General features: G+C 37.8%; 1 protein-coding gene and 1 long non-coding RNA gene across 11 annotated transcripts in view; one reads left to right on the plus strand and one right to left on the minus strand.

Moving 5' to 3' along the window:
* LOC135777994 (uncharacterized) overlaps positions 1-20,412 on the plus strand; it is a 72,845-nt gene that overhangs the window by 30,021 nt on the left and 22,412 nt on the right. The gene's annotated exons all lie outside the window — the stretch shown is intronic.
* nhsl1a (NHS-like 1a) overlaps positions 1-20,412 on the minus strand; it is a 68,190-nt gene that overhangs the window by 24,842 nt on the left and 22,936 nt on the right. The gene's annotated exons all lie outside the window — the stretch shown is intronic.

Genomic DNA, 20,412 nt, shown 5'->3' on the forward strand with positions numbered 1-20,412 from the left:
GTGAAGTAAGGCTCTCTCACCTAGTTTTATTACTGCTGAAGAGGTGTACTCATCTTGGACCCACGCCAAACACTATGAATCACTGACAATAAGCCCATTGTGTTTCTAAATCACTGCAGCTCCCGTCCCCCCCACCCTGTCTTTCTTTTTATTTAGGAGGGGTCCAGGACGAGTTTCAAAAGGATCCTGAGGCTTTCAGGATGGATTAAGGTGGTTACCCACCCAGCTTGCATTTGGGGGCTCGCTGCTGTAGTTTTTCATTGCGGTCCAAGCAAGTGCACGTTTTGGTTTTTTCAAATGACCACTCAGCATTTTCTCACGTGACGCCGGGGAGAAGTTGCGAAAAGCTCCTGCATTTGAATGCTCGCAGCTGCATCAATGTACAGTATGACTGTGACAATGTTAGCATCCTTATGGGCACAGGGGATGGAAGACATGTTAGGTACTTTCCAGATCTTTCATTTAGGTCGTATAAGAAAAGGACCTGACGTTTACCAAACCCTGTGCACCAATAAGGGATGTAACACCATAGCACACACAGATGATGCACAGATGGCCATGCAGTATTACAGCACATGTCTTTTATGCAGATGCAATGCAATTTTTTTTACATTCAACTACAACAATCTCAACACCTAAAGCCTGGAATATAGTCAGTTTTTTAAGTTTTTTATGCAATCTTCTGATGACGAAAAATGTGTCACGCACGCTGTTCGCATTTTTGTCATCAGAAGAGTGCATAAAAAACGTAAAAAAATGGACCATACTTCGGCCTTAGAGCCTGGAGTATAGTCTGTTTTTTTACGTGTACGCGAACGTGCGTGCACGGTAACGTTAAAGTATGCACGCATTTTTCTGATGGCGAAAATTGCATCACGCACACTGTACAGGGTACGCGGACCCTTGCGTACACATAAAAAATGGATCATACATCGGCATTAAAGCCTGGAGTAAAGTCCGTTTTTTTACATGTACGCGAACGTGCGTGCACAGTTACGTTAAAGTATGCGCACACTCTTCTGATGACGAAAATTGCATCACGCACACTGTACGCGGGCCCTTGCATAAGAAATTAACCATACTTCGGCCTTAAAGCCTGGAGTATAGTCTGTTTTTTACGTGTACGCGAACGTACGTGCACAGACGCGTTAAAGTATGTGCACACTCTTCTACTGACGAAAATTGGTCACACCCACTGTACGCTGGCCCTTGCGTAAAAAATTAACCATACTTCGGTCTTAAAGCCTGGAGTATAGTCAGTTTTTTACGTGTACGCAAACGTACGTGCACAGTTGCATTAAAGTATGCGCGCACTCTTCTAATGACAAAAAATGCGTCACGCGCGCTGTATGCGGACCCTTGGGTACACATAAAAAATTGACCATACTTCGGCCTTAGAGCCTGGAGTATAGTCTGTTTTTTACGTGTACGTGAACATACGTGCACAGTCGTGTTAAACTATGCGCGCATTTTTCTGATGACGAAAAATTGCATCACGCACACTGTACACGGACCCTTGCGTACACGTAAAAAATGGACCACACATCGGCCTTTAGGCCTGGAGTATAGTCTGTTTTTTTACGTGTATGTGAACGTACGTGCACGGTTGCGTTAAATTATGCGCACACTCTTCTGATGATGAAAACTGCATCACGCACACTGTACGCAGACCCTTACGTACACGTAAAAAATGGGCCATACATCGGCCTTAAAGCCTGGAGTATAGTCTGTTTTTTTACTTGTACGCAAATGTACGATCACTGTCGCCTTAAAGTATGCCCACACTCTTGTAATTACAAAAATTGCATCACGCCCACTGTACCTGGGCCCTTGCGTAAAAAATTAACCATACTTTGGCCTTAAAGCCTGGAGTATAGTCTGTTTTCTTTTACCTATACGGGAACCTACATGCACGGTCGAACGCACAGCCTTGCAAAGTATAGGTTATTTGACTCGTATGTGTACACAGACTTTCAACACGAGCGCACTGCAAAAAAATGCAATGCATCTCCTGAGCTACATACTACATTCTCCTGTAGGCGTATGCGCAACCTTCGCGTACAATGTCTTGCACACTGTTCGCGGACGGTACTTCGGCCTTTCAGCGTCACCAGCACGGCCATATTGAGTCTTGCATTATCTCCTATTCATAGTAATAGGAATGCTCAATTAGTTTTATCCAATATCTTTGGGATATTTGAATAAATGTTTTTAATAGCTACTAATTTTACTTGCATATCTTGTTGGCTCATGGTCCGGCTAAAAGAAACTCTTAACAAGAGCCCAAAGATGCCTAAACAGCTTCTGCCTGGATGATCCTGTTGTGTTTAGTGGTTTCCAGCACTACCAATCCAGTTATACCTCCCCATGTCCCAAACAAGACACGACATTAACTGCAGAAGACAACCCACTCCACGTAAAACAGCTGGAAGGCCCACCAAAATCCTCATTAAACATTAGCCTGAGGAGATGAACAACAGCTTAACAACTCATAAATAGCATAATGTTATGTTTTTTTTTACGTATAGTACCATACATAAGAACATATGGCATGCTGGATACCTATAGAGGAAAACATCTCTTAATGACCTAATTTAGTGCAGTGATATACAAATCACAGTCCAGTTGGAATTTCAGTGCTGAATTCGTGCTGATGCAATGGTATTTAGTAGGGCCATAATGAGACATACAGAGCACTCCGAGCCAATCTCCAGCCGTCTGTGGACTCTCTCAGCTATTGTGTGGAGCTGTGTGAAAACACCAGACAGAAAACTAGTGCACTTCCAAAGACAGGAAGGGAAAAGGAAGAAAGCACTTAAACTATAATAAAGAATGGGTTCATAGTCAGGCTTTGCTCTGTATTTATATAGAAGTACATATGTTTCAAATGTACAGGGTTGTGGTTGTCCTGCACCTGGCTCACTTGGTGCAAAAAAAATCTGTCTGTCTATCTATCTATCTATCTATTTCATTGTGTGGACAGTAGGACCAAAGCTGAGTGTTGTCATGCAGGTGTGGGCAGACCTCACGTGACTCACTGAAGTACCCCCTTCTTCCTCTCCTGTTGATAGGGGACACATTTTTTTGATTTCTCTCTAATCAGCCGTGTTTTTGCACACTATGAAGGTGGCTTTTTTGTGCAATGACTGCTATTAATAAGGGCTGTCAACAAATTAATCGTGATTAATCATGTTCAAAATAAAAGTTTGTGTTTGCACACATACATTTATCTTCATAATATAATATATATATTTATTTATACATGTAAATGTTTCTTTAAATACAAACATTAATGTGTGTGTGTGTGTGTGTGTGTGTGTGTGTGTGTGTGTGTATATATATATTATTAAATAATAAATTATTGTTATTTATATTTTTTAATTATTTTATTTATATTATTTTATTTATAATTATTTATAAATTATGCAAAAAAAATATTTTGAATGCGATTAATCGCAATTAATCTTTTGACAGCCCTACTATTAATAAATAAATTACAGTTTTTCTCAGTCGCATTTCTCAAATCATTCTTAAAATTTCCAAAATAATGCGTGTACAATTCATACAAACTGCACAACATCATTGATTTCCTGGAAAAGCCTGTAATTTCTTCATCTCTCAAAAGTAAATATTTACGTTAGTGTACGTGTCAATGCCATCAAAATGACAAGACCTTGTGTTATTGTTCATGAACAACAGTCACAATGTTTTGTCAATATACCAAGTGTACACAATTATGTGTCAGTATTTTCTAATGTAAACTGGACAAATTCACACTTTGTGATTTTGGAAAAAAAAATCATATTTTACAGTACAAATAAAAATTACAAAATGAAAACTGTAAGAAATGTAACTCAAAATTTCAAGATTCACTTGACAGCAATTTATCAATACACTTCACATTTACAAAAGACTAAAAAAATGGAAAAAGTGATTATAGGTTATGACACAAAGGTCAACAATTTTGCATGACATGCCTTGTACGATGATATAATTCCTAAATGTTTTGGGGTTTTAGACTATTCAACACTAACAGTATGATGTATTTTGATGAAAATTACATAAGCAATTAAAAAATGTAGGAAACAGCAGACAATTGCACATAATCATCTGCATGATTGTACAAAAGCATTTGCAATTTGTCCAAAACAAATAATTTCTGATCTGAGAAGTGCTCCAAGTGAGTGAGAAAAACTGTAATAAAAGCGTTTACGAGGACCTGGCTTCAAATCATAACCTAACATAAATTTTAAATAAAGCATTCAAAATTGAAAAAAAAAAAACAATTTTCATGATTGAAAATCGTTTTGGTTTGAAAATCTGTTTTTTATAAACATGATGCAAAAATGGTTTGCTTGTATGTACATTTTGCAAATCCCAAGCAAGATCTTCAGTAAAGAGTTTAAAGTCCGAAAGGTTAGCAATAAAATGCAATCTGTTTAAACACAAGTGTATCTCAATGATCTTCTCTGATTACAAAGCTTTTACATATGCAAATAAATATTCACTGCAATCACTCTAATATTCATGAATAGTTAATAGTAGCTGAAAAGGTTACGTTGTTCTGTCACCTTTAATCAAAGCAGTCATCCCACTAAAAAAGTCCCCTTTATAGTGTGCAAAAACATGGTTGATTAGAGAGATCCCAAAAAAAATGTAGATATAGATAGATAGATAGATAGATAGATAGATAGATAGATAGATAGATAGATAGATAGATAGATAGATAGATAGATAGATAGATCGTAGCAGGTAATTCATCGTTTTAGTCGTCATTTATTGAGCATTGGCACAACCTTTATTTACTTTAATAAAAAGTGGATGACTTCATTTATAGACATGTAAATAATACCAGCACAAAATAAAAAATATTGTGCACACACTACTGTATATTACATACACACAATATTGCTGCTGATAATTCATTATAATTACGAAGTACACACAGCAGTACAATCACTACTATTGCACCAGAGATCACATGGCAATGAAAGAGGCTCCAAAATAAACACAGAGCCACAAAAGGATCCAAAGAGACCCTGCAGGAGGCTAGATCTTTTTCTCAAGTTATTACATACAACAAAAGCCAGCGGTCTCACTCATAAACGACCTGGTTACTAGGGTAGCTGTGTGTGAATTTGGTTGTAAAACTCATTTAGGGCCTGTCTGGATTAAACCAGCTCTAAATCTTGTGTCTCAAAGCGAGAGTGGGGCATGTGAAGAGGGTCCACTGATTTCCAAATGTGCTGTTCAGTGAACCAACTGAGTCAGAGTTTTAGATTTTTGTGTTCATACAGTATGTCATCTACTGCACTAAGCCAACCAAGTCTGTTTGTGTGACATCATCTAATCTGTTTATGTGAGCTGCAATAAGGTCAGCTTAGCCACTGGTTCACCTCTAGTAAGCCACTGGGCCAGAAAAGCACCTGAGTCAGCAAACACAGTAAACCAGCTGCACTGTGCACACACCATACAAGTATAACAATGAACACAGAATGGCACTCACTATATAGTGAAGAGGAACATTCAAATGTCAAAGTCCCATCTCTCAGGAGTCCCAGCACTGATAAATAATACAGGAGCAATGCAATACTCGACTCTCAGACATATGTGGCGTATTGATTTGTAATACGTCTGACCTGGCATCCTCTCTAAAGTGTGCCAATATCTGTGTCAGAAAACTGGGCCAGTTGAACACAATCAGTAATGTGATCCCCTACAGCACATCAGCAGAGACCACTGTGAGCATATTGGGATTTGGGATGGTATTTTTACTTTCTGGCATAAAACGGATATGTGGGATTACACATTTATAGCTTATCTAATGCATTGGTCTGCATTGTAATGGAGATTTATAAATATTACAAATACTTGCCATATTTAAAACTTAATTGGTATGTAGATTTAGTATTTGCCAGTTTAGGAAATTATTTAAATGGTATGCATGCAAAAATTAAAGTTTAATATTCATATGTTGCCTTATTGATACATTTTGTTGAGCTGCCGCTTAATAAAATTTTAATTAGGGGTTGTAGCGTGTAAAGAAGTAAGAGACAAGCATTTTTGGACTCGATCCCAGACAAGCAACCCACTGACCGGCATCTCTGATGTCTCACATTTAAGAATTCCTGTTATGGGAAATTCACTTCGGCTCTCTGGCTCAACTAATCCATCATAATTTAAGCCATCAATCAGAGACTAGCCATCATTATGATGACAAACATGAATTCAATTAGTTCACCCAAACATAACTGTTCCCTTACACATAATTAAAATCGGGTTTTGTCCTAAACAGCTCCAACCACAATAAGATCTCATTTAATGTAAGTTCAACACATCATAAATATTTATCATCAAAAGAAGCAGAAATTGTAAATGAAAAATGTCTCATACAACATGGCATCACACAAATCAAAGCCACGCCCCTTTTTCATATTCAGTGTGCAAATTGCTTTCCACTGAAATCTTACTGCGTTGTGTCTGGTTAGGACATGTTGTGAGAAATATGACACTTTCTTTGACTTTCAACAAAACAAATCTCTAAACATAAATGAAAACTGAGGTTGCCTGTCCCTAACAGTGTTTTTTAAACTGGGGTACGTGGTTTTGTTTAATTAAAATTATAAGTTTGGGTGGGGGGAAACATGGAAAAGTTTGAGAGCCGCTGCCCTAATATCTCCACTTTTGTTTCATATATCAGAAAGTCAGGTTTGAAACCATAAGAATAAGCAAAGCCTGAAATGATTTAACTTTTGGATGAATTTACCTGATGCTTTCATGTAAATTTCATATTTTTACATTTATCTTACCATTTTCCAGATTTTGCAGATTTATTTATCCATCAGATATCTAATTGTCCCTATAACAAATTGGACCCAGTCATTTCAAACGAAATTAAATATATTTTAGTGGAATTGCAATGTGAAAAAATGGCCCCATCTTGTGGCACTATTTAGTAACTCTGTCATTATTTACTCATCCTTATGTTGTGCTAAACCTGTATGAATTTCTTTCTGATGAACACAAAAGAAGATATTTTGAGAAATTATGGTAAACCCACAGCAGATAGTGACCATTGACTTCCATACTGTAGTAGGAATAAAAAATATGATGGAATTTAATGGGTACCGTCAACTGTGTGCTTACCATCATTTAACAATTCATCATTTATCACAATACTTACAAAATATTTTTTCCTACTATGGAAGTCAATGGCCACTGTCTGCTGTGTGTTTACCATCATTTTTCAATACCTGTATCTTCTTTTGTGTTCATCAGAAAAAAGAAATTCATACAGGTTTAGAACAACATAAGGATGAGTAAATGATGAAAGAATTTTCATTTTAAGGTGAACTATCCCTTTAAGATGTCAAATAAATATTTGGGTGTGTCCTTTACAATGCAAATGAGCCGATCTCTGCACTAAATGGCACACTGTAAAAATACTTTGCTGCCTTAAACATTTTTGTTGAATCAACTCGGATTTACAAGTCATCTCAACTTACTATTATTTATATTGACTAGAGATGAGTTGGTATGACTACAGGTGAGTTGTTATAACTAGAGATGCTCCGATCAGCATTTTTGGGGCCGATCACCGATTACCAATCACCAAGATCATGATCAGTGCCGACCAGTGTCGATCACAGAATGGCAGTGGAATGGAAATCTTTTATCTATAATCTAGCAGAGTTTACACCATTTGTAGAAATGAAACTAACTATAAATTAGGTATATTATTGTTTTAATAGAGAATCAAATAAAAAAGCACAACAAATATTTCTTCTTGCAAAGAGAAATGTAATATGCCTTTAAAAAGGTTTAAGGGCTCTATCTTACACCCGGCGCAATGCAGCGCAATGCGCGACGCAAGTGTCTTTCGCTAGTTTCCACCCTAATTTTCACGTTTAGCGCCGCGTTGTTTAAATAGCAAATGCATTTGCGCCCCCTTTTGCGCCCATGGGCGTTCTGGTCTAAAAACGAGGTGTGTTCAGGCGCATTGTTGGCGTGTTGCTATTTTGAGGCAACTAAAATAGACTACGCCATTGACCAACAAAAACCTGCTCTAAAGTCTAAAGTCAATGGCGCAATGTGTTTTATGTTATTTAAAGAGCGCATTAGTAAAATGCGCCTATACACGGGAGGACAACGCGGGTTTGCTTATCACAAGGTACATGAATGCGCAGCAGCACAAAAATGCTTTTAAATATGAAAGATTAAAGGATTGAATGTAAAAGATTATTATTGAGTCTCTTGGACATAAATGAGGACTAATTATGAGACGTTAGAAGGCGCAAAGAGCTGCTTCACCTGCAGCCTGGTAAGTAAATAAATGCTTTGCTTTGAACAAATGCGTCTGTTTTTAAATGTTTTTTTTTATGCTACCTCACGGATTTATTGTATATGATGACTCTGTACCTGTGGATATGGTGAGATGAGAAACATTTTTAAGTAACGCTTAAAAAAACTCTTTGCTAAAAAAAACCGCTGTCCAAAGTGCTGAAACGTGAGGAGAGCCGTTTGTAAATTATTTATCTCCTGTTTGTTACAAATAAAGTATTTTTAGAGTACAAACCTTATCTTACATACTTGTAAATAATTTTTTGATGATATTGGATAGCCATACATTTAAAGCAATTACAAGCCTGCTTTTTACTTCCATGACTAAAAGAAAACGGGTTTTAAAGGTTTTAATAAAAAAATAACAATTTCAATACAAGTGGAAAAACAACACAATTATTTAACATTAATCTTAAACTGGGGATCTTCTTCCTCCGCTTAGTTTTTCAGTTTACAAACTGAGCATCTGGCTTTTAAAGGGGATGAGAGCTGTGACTCTCATTGGTTTACTGCACGTTACGCCCAAAATACTCCCATTACAATAGGACCTACCCTTTTCGACCATGCGCTCGGCGCAAAAACCATTTTTCCCGTCGTTAAATTAGCAAAAGTGGTTTCGGACACGCCCATTTAGACGTTGCGTTGTGCGCTTTAGACAATGCGCTTAGATCGTTAAAATAGGACCCTATGTCTGTTAAAAGTAATTCAAATAAAACACTTCACAGTCTTTACTGTATGAATTAAATATACACACATTCGTATGAAGTACAACAGTTCTTCACTGATGAGCAAAGAGTAATTTTATTGAGAGATGAATTAGGATACTGTAGCTTTAAGACGTGGGAGAGATCGTTCTCCTCACATGCACTGATGACCGGCTGCTGTGTATGCGTGCGGCGGGTGTCCGCAAACAAGAGCAGCTGTGAGGAAAATGGAAACGAATGCAAAACTTTCAAACGAATGCAAGTAATTAACTTTCGGCATGAGGATACAATTGTCCGCGATAGATATGTGTTGTATACGCTGTTTTATAGGGATGTGAAGACGCATCGCGCTGGGGACCGGAGCGCGTCCTCATAGAAAATACGCATATCTCTGTAAAGGCTCTGTAAAATCTGCATGTCACACATGAGCAACGGGTTACAAAATGCTCGCACTGTCTAAAATGGTCTCTAATTGCAGCCGCATCAGGAACGCTATGATGACAAAAGTAAACAGAAAGATCGGCTCATGAGATTGGCAAATTTAGCGAGTGCCGATCGCGTCATTTAATGCCGTTATCGGCCGATTACGATCGGCGGCCGATCGATCGGAGCATCCCTAGTTATAACTTATAAAATTAAGTTGACTTTTCTCAACTATATTTTATAAGTTGTGCCAACTCATCTCTGTTGACATGACTGACTTGTAAATCTGAGTTGATTTAACAAAAATTTTTAAGGCAGCAAAGTATTTTTTACAGTGCAGTGCCGTGGTTGGATAGTCCAGATTAAGGCTTAAACATGGAAAAAAATCAGATTTTCATGATATGTCCCCTTTTATGAACTGAACTTACAGGGATAGCTCACCTAAAAATGAAAATTCTGTCATCATTTACTGCTTAACCTTCTGCTATACATAAAGGAAGATATTTAGCAATGTTTGTTACCAAACCATTTTTGAGCAGCATTGACTTAAATTGTATTTTTTGGTATTCCGGAAGTCAACGACGCTTTTGTTTCCTGCTTGTTTGTAAATATTTTCCTTTTTGTTTAGCAAAACAAAGAAACTTGAGGGTCAGTAAATGATGACAGAATTTTCATTTTTAGGTGAGCTATCCCTTTAAAGAAGAAGGGATCTTGTGGGGATTTGAATATTATATAAACATAATAACATAATAAAGTGCAGGTCAGACATAGTTACACTGACAGAGGAGAAGGTGTTTGTGTGTGTGTGTGTGTGTGTGTGTGTGTGTTTATGAGTTAATGTACAGAGATTCCCTGAGCAGCTGTGTGATCTCAAAGCCTATTTGAAAGTAATTACATTAATTACAGGGCATTAGCAGTGTTTACCACACCGTATGGACTGTATACCATCAAAAAATAAATGTGCGTGCTTACACTTATAAAGAGCAACTGACTCACACATCATCTAAAATATACTGCGTTCAAGATTACAATACAGATGCAAAACATCTTCATTATTATAAAGACTGATACTGGAACAATTTTAGGTCACATATGGTTTTTGAGAGACATCTGTCTGCACATCTGATGTAAGTGAGCTTGAAATTTTAACACAGCCCCAAAAAAATCCTCCATGATCTCGTCTGCCAACAACTTAAAACGTAATAAACATTACAAACTCTTCATCTCTCCAAACGTTGCTGTAAACTAAGTCTGGATGAAGACATGATGATAATAAGATCAGTGATGGAAAAGCATTTACTGTATATGCAGGCAATATGTTCATCATATTTGATTTTAGATAAGCCTTTAGTAACATTTGCTGTACAGGGTTTAATCTGAGCAAACTTGACCGCTGGTGAGACTGGCTTTTGGAAAATTTTATTTGTTTATGATCTCATATATTATAAATGTTATTTAATTAAAGTAAGGGAAAAAGTCCACCATGTACAGTCAAACTGCATCCCACACTGTCAGAAAAATGGCAAAAATATGTGCTGTCGCAGGGTCCTAATATGTACCATTAGGTATAAATATGTATACATTTGGTACCATATGTACCTCTGAGGTCCTAATATGAACTCTTTACAGTAGGTTGAAAGCTGTACTTTTTTTTGGAAAGGGCATTGCCCCAGTAACAGTCTTGTCATGACCTGCCTCCTGCCAGACTTCAAACAACACCTATTCAACTAGGCAACATGTTGAGTACTTTAATCATCTCTGTTTAAACACTTGCCATCATTTGATAAAAAAAAAACGTGTCAAAGGCAAAGCCCATCACCACTTTCAAAGGTCTAACCATTACGTTTTAACTCCTGTTAATACCACCAGCTATTCTTTGTTATGCCAACAGAAAAAATAAAGCATGAGAAATAATCCCTTTCACTCAGTTGCCAACCTTTAAGTTAATCTTTACAAATCCCCCCCGATATACAGTACAAAAGAAAACTATATATGCAATGCACTGCTACCTTTCTTTTCTTGGAGGGGAGGACTAACTGTATAATTGGGCCGTACTGGGACGCCCTTTCGTTCTGGCGGTCCTGTCCAAGTTTTGGAAGCCCATATGGCATCCTGCTGTTGGTGGATTTTAGCGGTGAGGAGCCTGCGGCGTAGACTGCCTTCTGTTTTGGGCTTGAGGTTGCTTAACTTTCGAGTATAAAGAGGAAGAAGTTCATCTTCATCCTCATAGTAGGTCCTATTCCAACATTTCGCAGCTGGTTCGGTGGAGAGGCAATCTACGTAGGCAATCATCCCCGTTCTTGAGCGAAACCCAGTTTGAGTCATTAAACCGCAAGATCCCACATCCACCGTTTTATCTCCACAGAGCAAAAGGAGTTAAGCTTCAAGGTCCACTGAAGCCTCCATAAACAAAAAGTCTCCACAAGTTACAAGACCGTCATTTATCAAACCTGATATTGTTCTGCAGGGGAAAATCTGGGTCGCACATAAACAAAAACTTCAAAGAAAACAACTCAAATCAAGGTTAATTCAATAGTAAAGATAAAAAGCCCAAGTTAAAGCCCTAGTGTTCTGACATTCTCTCGCATAACTAACTAAAGCTTTAGACAGAAAATACTTTCCTACCCAAGTTTGTTTGTCTTGTCTAATCTGTAAACCAGGATTATCCCTTCACATCCATGTTGGGAGGAAGGCATTACACTGCAGATGGTCACCTGAGAGAAGGTAAATAATACTGGTAATAGTAAAGCACTGTAATGGACTTGCCCATTACAGTTTAAAGTTTGACGTCTGCCCAATATTGGGTCTTTATGTCAGATCAACGTTGCAATTTGATGTCGGATCAACGTTGGATTTTGACGTTGGATATACATTGGATTTTGATGTTGGATCAATGTTGGATTTTGACGTAAGATATTGATATCGGATCAATGTTGGATTTTGACGTCAGATTAATGTTGGATTTTGACGTCAGAAATTGATGTCGGATCAATGTTGGATTTTGATGTCAGATTAATGTTGGATTTCAATGTTGGATCTTGACATCAGATCAAGTTGGATTTTGTTGGATTTTGACGTCTGATCCACGTTGGATTTTGACGCCGGATCAACGTTGGATCTTGACGTCGGATCAACGTTGGATTTTGATGTCGGATCAACGTTGGATCTTGACGTCGAATTAATGTTGGATTTTGACGTCTGATCCACGTTGGATTTTGACGCCGGATCAACGTTGGATCTTGACATCAGATCAAGTTGGATTTTGATGTCGGATCAACGTTGGATCTTGACGTCGAATTAATGTTGGATTTTGACGTCTGATCCACGTTGGATTTTGACGCCGGATCAACGTTGGATCTTGACGTCGGATCAACGTTGGATTTTGACATTGGATCAATGTTGGATCTACGTTGGATTTTGATGTCGGATAAATGTTGGATTTTGACGTCAGATATTGACGTCGGATCAATGTTGGATTTTGACGTCAGATTAATGTTGGATTTTAACGTTGGATCAACATTGGATCTTGACATCAGATCAAGTTGGATTTTGATGTCAGATCAACGTTGGATCTTGACGTTGAATTAATGTTGGATTTTGACGTCTGATCCACGTTGGATTTTGACGTCGGATCAACGTTGGATCTTGACATAGGATCAACGTTGGATCTTGAGGTCGGATTTTGACGTTGGCTCTTGACATCGAATCAACGTTGGATTTTGACGTCAGAACAATGTTGGATTTTGACATTGGATCAACATTGGATCTTGACATCAGATCATGTTGGATTTTGACGTCTGATCCATGTTGGATTTTGACGCCGGATCAATGTTGGATCCTGACGTCGGATCAACGTTGGATTTTGACGTTGGATCAACGTTGGATCTTGACATTGGATCATCGTTGGATTTTGAGGTCGGATTTTGATGTTGGATCAACGTCGGATCTTGATGTCAGATCAACGTCGGATCAATCTTGGGTTTTGACATCGGATCAATGTTGGATCTTGACGTTGGATCAACGTTGGATCTTGACGTCGGATCAACGTTGGATCTTGAGGTCGGATTTTGACGTTGGATCAACGTTGGATCTTGATGTCAGATCAACGTTGGATCTTGATGTCAGATCAACGTTGGATCTTGATGTCAGATCAACGTTGGATCAATGTTGGATTTTGACGTTGGATCAATGTTGGATCTTGACGTCGGATCATCGTTGGATCTTGACATCGAATCAATGTTGGTTCAACGTCGGATATTGACGTCGGATCAAAATCGTATTTTATGTCCGATCAAAGTTGGATCTTGACGTCGGATCAACTTTGGATTTTTACGTCATTCCAATGTTGGATTTTCATGTCAAGCCAAAACTGGGACTTGACATCATGCCTTTCACATTTTACTTTTTTAAGATGTCAAATAAATCTTTGGTGTCCCCAAAGGACATATGTAAAGTTCTGACTCAAAATACCATATACATAATTTTTTATAACATGTTAAAATTGCCACTTTGTAGGTGTGAGCAAAATTGTGCTGTTTGTGGGTGTGTCCTTTTAAATGCAAATGAGCTGATCTCTGCACTAAATGGCAGTGCTGTGGTTGGATAGTGCAGATTATGGAGAGGTATTTTCCCCTTTTGACATCAAAAGGAGAGCCAAATTTCAATTACCTATTTTTCACATGCTTGCATGGAATGGTTTACCAAAACTAAGTTTTTTTCACATTTTCTAGGTTGATACAAGCACTAGGGACCTAATTATAGCACTTAAACAGGGAAAAAGTCAGATTTTTATGATATTTCCCTTTTAAAAACACTCCAATACCTAAAATACACATTTTCAGTTACTGTTATGCATTTATAATGTAAAGTAGTCATCATCATCATAAGCAGTCTGTTTTCTTAAATAAAATCATCATGCCTTAAGATGGACCTTCAACACACAAAAAATCCTAAAAAAAGTAGTCCTATTCGAGAAAAACTACAGACTTGGCAACCCTGATTTTAAAGGCTCAAAAAAGTGAAGTCTATCATTTCTTTGCAAATTAAAAAATATTATTTTATAGTTTTTTTTAAACATTTAAACATGTTTGGTTTAATAAATGTTTTTAAAGCTGTCTAATGCATTCAAATTTTAAGTGTGCCTATACACATTTTGAAAACTGTACTGTACACATAGATTTGTTTAAACAGTTTGAATGACTGGTCCAGCTGGTTGGGAAGTATGACGGGTGGAATATGTGAGAACTAGAGAGGGAGTGTATAAAAACACATAATGACCACAGAAAGACTATTGTACTCGGTTACCTCCGACAAATGGACCTAAGCCTTGATAATGTGCTGAACACAACTGGCTGAGATAAATCTGTGACCAAAGATCCCAAACAGAATATATTATATTACAGCACTTTATCAATGCGTATACAAGCTGGAGATAATATAATCGCTCATTCCATCGTGATCAGATCTGATTAACCTCCATCCGGGGTCTAATCCAAACCCTTGAGCCCAATTCGTTGGTTGCCTGCCAAAGTGGAGAACTGGACCAGATGAGAATTCCAGCAACAAGAAGCCGCACCCCCACTGCTAAAAGGCTTAAACTTACATAGCTGTTAACACAGAAAAACACCATCAAAGCCTTTCATAAATCTATAAGCTTATCATTTAACATGGCAGACAACTTTACATTGATGTCCTTCCTATACTCTATGTTAACCTAGATGAACAACAAGCATATTTTATTGAAGCTTACGCTATGACGTGGCCACTGAGAAGTGGAGCAGAAAAGTCTCATCAGCCCAGTTCTCGTTTTCTTTTGTCCCAAGTTGGAGAGTTTTAAGAGGAGTGTGGTGTTTTTAACATCTGGATTCACTCATCGCAATGAAAAGTGCAGATGAGCATCTGAGAAGATGCACTGTAAAGCTTTTTAGCTTTAGCTATGAGACCAGTCCAGGGTGACAAAAAAAAAACATAAAGAAGCAGGTTTATTCATTTCTTGCATAAATAAATAAATTGGAAGTCTCCGTTTTCTTCCGAAATTCCTCCTCCGGCCTGCAGAAGAGAGAAACTCAGCTTGGTTCCTCTTATGAATCACACAAACCAGGGTTGCTGCAGGTTTCACCAAGTCAAATTTAAGACTTTTTAAGACCTTTTTAAGACCATTATGAGTGAAATTTAAGACCAACGCGACACAATGATCTCAGAAAAAACTGCATTTAAGGTTTGTTTCTCACCAAACCTACAGTATACAGTCAGATCCCACCACCTGAAATATAGTTTATGGCATGAATTGCGTGGATTATAATAGCCTACATTTGTATCCTCTTTGAAAAATAATTATTAAAAACTGGTTTGAAATGTGATTCAGTGACACGTGAAGTGCAGAACTTTTCTTTTCAGAGGCCCGCCCATCAAACACTTTCTTCCTCCGTCACTGATTAGTTCTACAGCATTTTAAATTACTATTTTATTTTTTGCGGACAACGCTTTTCGGGAATAAACGGAGGTAAGAAATTTAAGACTTGGGTTGATTAAATGTAAGACCTAGGATGAAAATCTGGCCGTTTTTAAGACTTTTTATGGCCTTAAATTTAACTTTCTGAATTTTAGACTTTTTAAGACTTTTTAAGACCCCGCGGGTACCCTGACAAACCAGTGACTCTGAACGGACACTGCGTGCCCCCGCTAGGTTCCAGTCTGCATCACCGGAGCCCCGCGTACTCCTCTCTGATTGTAAAAGGGTGCAGTGGGGCAAGCAAACCACAAGGTTTTAACATCTCAACAATGGTTGCTATAGAGTCCCTCTTATTCAGATAGAGGCACCTGCTGAACCAGACAGCAAGCTGAGATCCGTGTGTGCGGTTTCATTGTTGGGTCCATTTGGCTCATTTCTGTGCTTTGTTGCCTTTGACCTTCATCAGACTATGCTGTTGGGTGGAAAAGTGACTGTCATTTCGGATCCTGTATTACAAGTGTTTGTAATATTTTTATAAGGTCTACACTTTAAAGTTAAAGGTCACGTTCTTCCTGATCCTATTTTTAAACCCTAGTAGTTAGTGTGTATTGTTGCTATTATATCATAAATAATATTTATAAAATGATAAAGCTCAAAGTTCACTGGCAGGTGATATATTTTCTTTAACAGAATTAGTCTTTCAAAGCCTACAGCGAACGGCCGGTTTGGACTACAGCCCTCTACTTCCTGCTTTAATGACATCACTAGAACAGTTTTCTGACTAAACTCCGCCCACAGGAATATGTCAGTCACCAGCTAAGCTAACGGCAAGCTAAGCTGCTATCGAATCACAACACACTAAACAAACTACACAATCAGAACTTGATACGTATTTCTGAAGGAGGAGGGACTTCATAGAACAAGGAAGACATCAGACCGTTTTTAGGACAGTGAAAACAGCGGTATACAGATAAGTTAATTGTGTGAAAAATACCGCATTTTTTTACACGTGAAACATGAACACATGTTATATTGCACACTGTAAACACAATCAAAGCTTCAAAAAAACACAGAAAGAACGGGGCCTTTAAAACAAGTCAATTCAACCTATTATTTTAAGTTTGGGCTTGTGATAAGTTGACATAACTTATAAAAATTAAGTTGAAATTTTTTAACTTAACTTTTTAAGTTAAAGTAACATAAAAATATATGTTGATTGGCAAAAATGCTGCATATTTTTTACAGCGTGGAAAAGATTTGAGTTTGAATAGCAACTCCACAATGTAAAAAGTGAAAGTTGGACAAATTAAAAAATTACCTCAATTGGTAACATATATAGGCTAATTGAAGTCATTTTTAAATGTTTTTCACAGCCAAAGATGCTGGAATGGCATAAAGAATTGGCTTGCCGCTATAGTCGGTGAAACGGTGATAACCGGTGCTTCAGCCTCTCCCTGGTTAGATCACTTGCCCACCGCGACACCGTCTTTCACCGTCGTTTTGATATTTTCGTGTAATTAAATCATTTAGTTTTGATGGAGAGAGCAAACACTTACAACTGAATGTGTCTGCTGCCTGAATTCAGCGGAGCTGAACGCGCGTCACGTCACAGAGCAGCAGGTGTCAGGTTTCATTTATTTCTGTCAGAGTTTGCGAGACGAGCTGACTGACCAGATGATGACAGAAACCGCGTGCTTACTCGTTTTTTTTTATAATATACATATATGATGTTTAATATAAGCGAGATCATTTTGTTGTTGTGTTTTTCATCAAGAAAAATAATAAACCCATCATTCAAGCAGCGCTTTATGGAGAAGTAGCTGGTTGCTCTGCTTGGGACTGGCGGGTTCTGTGAAAATTACCTGCGCACATTGACTCAAGCACTTAATTATACCAGCTGTTGCATTCGCATTGCACGCAAATTCATACGCGATTTAACGCAGTGTACTAGAGATCGACCGATATATCTGTTTTCCGATATTTTCCCCGATATTTGAGCATTTTCCGATGATCGGATATCTGTTTTGTAATATCGGATTGACCGATAAACAAGAGAATTGCGCGCTGGACGCATCTGAGGAGAGGAGCTCACAGCAGCAGCAGCGTGCACAGCAAATATGACGGCGGAGTGACGCGACTTTATTAAAAGGACTTTGAGTATACTTACTTTGCATATGAGGCATTTATAGCACAGCTTATTTGTGCATTAATGTATGTTATGTTAAATAAGTTGATATATTAAAAGCAATGTCACAGAGTCACGCTGGCTGATCCATAAAATCCGGTCCCAATAACGACGTAGCTTTGCATGAATAAAACAGCCATGAATTAATGCTTTGTGGAATTAAAAACGCTAAATTAAATTCGTTTTTCTGTTATTTATGCTTATCATTAGCATCATAAAATCACGTTCATATTGCTGATCACTTACCGGAGGCTAAAGCACATCTACCACTTTTAACAAGATTTACCCTATTAACATTTACCAGATAAACATTATTTTGCTAAAATATCTAAATAAATGTCTGTGGATATTAATTAATTATTTATTACCTCCGCAAGCGGTCACAGTTTAATACAGTTAATGCGCGAGTAAATGCACAGATAAATAGCGCTGTCTACAGCCATTTCATAAGCTAAAACAACTAAATATTAATTATTCTGAAATCAAATAACGTTACCAGTTAAGAAATTTGATGAAATATAAGCCTTTTTGTTTGTTACTTTCCTGAATGTAGTATTCCAGTCAGTGATATTATTTGTAAAATCTCTTTGCTAACTACTGGTTGGATTGCTGAAGGCTCAGGTTGCTGGTCAAAACAACGATATTATATCCCAAAAAAGGCACTTAATCCACCTGTTTTACTCTATAAACTATGTATAACAAGCAGCCAACTCCGCTATACTTTTCTCTCTCTCCCGCTCTGTTACCTGAAAACCGCAGCGCGAACTTTGGATCAGTCCATTTCTGACGAAATGATAGGGGTGTTTGGAATAGTCCATGTATTGGGAATATAGTTTCTACATTATTCATTAAATTAATATTATTCTTCACTCTTTCAGACCCCTCTATTTATGACTTTGTATGCAAAGAGGGATTATGATGATTATTATTATTATAAGGGTTTGTTCAGTTCAGTAGTGTTGTAGTAATTATGTCAAAATCAGAAGTATAACAGTAAATAAAAATCGGTTCAGCATATCGGTTATCGGGCACATAAGCCTCCAAATATTTGTTATCGGCATCGGTTTGAAAAAATGAGTATCGGTCGATCTCTACAGTGTACGCAAGAACTGCATTTAAACAGTTGCGTAATTCAAAAGTGAAAGTAAAATGTGCACGTCTGCATGCGCATTTATAAGCCCCTCCCACCCTGTGAAACTGGGATCACCGGGTTTGTGACGCGCCGATTAACCGGTGGGAAAATTCTGTCACCGTGGCAACCCTAGTAAAGAATAAAAAAGAAAGAAAGAAAGAAAGAAAGAAACGTTTTTCACCTTTAGTTTTTCTGTTAAAGATGCATGATCTCTGAAAGCCAATGTTGACATTTGAAATCACCTAAACAAACACGCCTCTACCCCAACAGAATCTGGACCTTCTTTTGATAGACCTGCCCCACACATACACAACCCAGGCAACAATGTTGTTTAGTAGACACGCCCCTTACTGCTTATTTGCTACAAGTGTGTTTGGTAGTCGGCCCGACTCCCTTTTCCAAAGTGTTTTTCAAAAATCACGCACCCCGCCTTTAAAGTGAGGAAATTTAAGTAAAAAAACCTGCTATTTTTTAAGTGTTACCAATTGAAGTAATTTTTATAAGATCCAACTTTCACTTTTTACAGTGCATATTTGCATACAGTGGTGTCTCAACAAATCTATAGAAAAAAAGATATTTTGAAAAATAGTAAATTGTGCATTCAAAAGAATGTTGGGTAGGGACTAGCCCAGTCCGTTGGGTTGTCATTTATGTTAGGTTGTTCCAACCCATTGTTGGGTCAAACATGAACATTTTCTGGGTTCATTTAACTCTTTTTGACCCAATGCTGGGTTAAAAGTAATCCGCAATGTCATAACCAAAACAGTAGCACAAGCACTACTACTGTAATATATCCAACCAATAAATATCTTGATTTCAGACGGCAGCCCAGATACAGTAGTGAAACAAGCAGGACATAAAACAAATTTTACAGATGAGCTCCTCCAGGGAAGCATTTTGAAGGAGGAGGTCATTCAGCTTGTTTCTCCTTGGGTTCAATCCTTGTCTTTAATAATGCAATAACTCTCTGTGATCTTGCATTAACAATAAAACCATTGAATCGTTTAATGTGGGGATCATCAATATCATTTTCTAAATGAATAACACATCTATTTGTTTTAATCCCAGTCCCTAAAATGATGTGCAGGCCAAACCCAACAGCACATACCAAAAGCTACAGGGATCAGAGTCAGAATTTCACCAATGTTACAGGGAGGGTCAGCCCAGCACACGCCTA

Source organism: Paramisgurnus dabryanus, chromosome 17 (genome assembly GCF_030506205.2).
Source record: "Paramisgurnus dabryanus chromosome 17, PD_genome_1.1, whole genome shotgun sequence".
Lineage (NCBI taxonomy): Eukaryota > Metazoa > Chordata > Actinopteri > Cypriniformes > Cobitidae > Paramisgurnus > Paramisgurnus dabryanus.